The sequence below is a fragment of the Bison bison genome, unplaced genomic scaffold, assembly GCF_000754665.1.
Source record: "Bison bison bison isolate TAMUID 2011002044 unplaced genomic scaffold, Bison_UMD1.0 scf7180017864314, whole genome shotgun sequence".
NCBI classification, from domain to species: domain Eukaryota; kingdom Metazoa; phylum Chordata; class Mammalia; order Artiodactyla; family Bovidae; genus Bison; species Bison bison.
Genome location: NW_011494886.1, coordinates 2,782,497 through 2,784,537, shown reverse-complemented (window position 1 = coordinate 2,784,537; position 2,041 = coordinate 2,782,497).

Sequence of the window (2,041 nt, the reverse complement as noted above, 5' to 3'; positions counted from 1 at the left end):
CACCCCGTCCCTCCATATGGAAGAAGCTTTTTTGGATGACTGAACTCGCAAACAATTCCTTCTTTTGCTTCTCCTGCCTAGGAGCCTCCCATTACCGCGCGCGGGGGAGGGGGAGCAGAGGAGGCGGGGAGGAGGGGAGGAGCAAAGTGGAGCCAAGAAAGTCTTGGAAAGGAAGCTGGAAGAAAAAAAGTCTCCCCAAACTCACTTTTTCTCCTAATACTCATTTTCTTTCTGTTGCGCCTGAATCCCGTGCTTTCCCCCAACTTCTCTTTCTTTCCCATGCCAAAAGCAAAGTCTTCTAACTTTCTCCCACACCCACGGCTCCCCTGAACCCCCACTTTCTCTTTAGCTTCACCTCAGACCCTAGCTCGCCTGCACTATCCTCTCCCCTCGCCTGTCTCTTCTCCCCAGATCTTTTTATGATACCCATCCCCGCCCTTCTTAATGGTCTCCTTCATTCTGCAAACAAACGATTGCATAAATCATTAAAAGTAGACTTTGTTATTAAATGCTCCCCTACCCTCTACCCCCAAATGGGGCAGCAGCTGTCAAGAAAATTATAAGGAAACCGAAGCCCCAGTGCTACCTCCCTTGACCTACCCGGTGGGTCGGGGGAGAGAGAGTTTGCCGCGTCCTCGGTTTACAGCGCCCTGCCCTGACCTCCATTCATCATCCCAGGGTGGAAGCTTGAGGAAAAGGATGAGAGAGCTGAGGTCAGGGACGGGGAGCGGCTGCAGAGGAGTTGGTTACCTCCTTGTGTGCGTGTGTTAAGCCCTCCCTTTAGTGTTGGGCAGATAACACTCAGAGTATCAGCTCTCAAACTTGAGCTACATCAGAACCCCCTGTAGGCTTATTGAAACCTTGCTGAGCCCTGCAGTATTTCTGAGGTGGCAGGGTCTGGGGTGGGCCCAAGAATTTGCACTTCTATTAAGTTCTCAGGTGATGCTGATGCTGTGGGTCCTGGGCCACATTTTAAAAACGACTTTTGCAGGGTATTGAGGAGTAAAATATGCTTTGAGTTGGGGCAAATGGGGTCTTCTTAATCTGTAAGGGATGGAACAGAGATCCTGAAGGGTCATCCAGTTCATACCCTTACACTGCAGTTAGAGGAAACCGAAACCCAGAGGGGTTAAGGCAGACATTTGTTCAAAGTGAACCTGGAGTTTGTGCCAAGGTGGGAAGAAAGCTGTTCTGAAAGTTGGTCAGGCAGGCCTCGAGTGGGGCAAATGAAAGTGCTGCAGCCTGTGTGGCAGGAGCACTGCCCCCCCCCGCCCCAGGCAGGGGTCACCGTGTGACTCTGAGACAGTCACCCGACCTTTCTGACTTTGGTTTTGTCCTCTTTAGTTTCTCATCTGCAAAAATTCACTTTACATTGAATATATGATTTTAATTGAACCTGAATCAAAAAGGGTTTAAAAGGGTAACATAAATATCTTTTAATCAATACATTGTACTATCTTTTTTTCTCATGCTTTTGGAAAATTCAGGCATGAGCCAGTTTCTTTATTGATGTATCTGTTATGTTCAGCCCCATGTGCCTGGATTCTTGGGTCTGTCCCCAGGGGAAAGTGGATAAGGGGGATGATCCATTTTCAACAAGGTGAAAAAGACTATGAACTCCTTCTTTGAACTATGTACCTGTATTCTTCCCTCTCCTTTCTTCTCCAGTTCCCCACCCTCCCCACCTAATCACCATTCTCCCCCTAACATTCTCCAAGACATATTTTTGTCTCCACTCAATAACCATACTAGCTTCTACCTTATCCTCTTCTGCTGCTGCTGCTGCTGTTAAGTCGCTTTAGTCGTGTCCGATTCTGTGCGACCCCATAGATGGTAGCCCACTAGGCTCCCCCGTCCCTGGGATTCTCCAAGCAAGAACACTGGAGTGGGTTGTCATTTCCTTCTCCAAGGCATGAAAGTGAAAAGTGAAAGCGAAGTCGCTCAGTCGTGCCCGACTCTTAGCGACCCCATGGACTGCAGCCTACCAGGCTCCTCCGTCCGTGGGATTTTCCAGGCAAGAGTACTGGAGTGGGGTGCCATT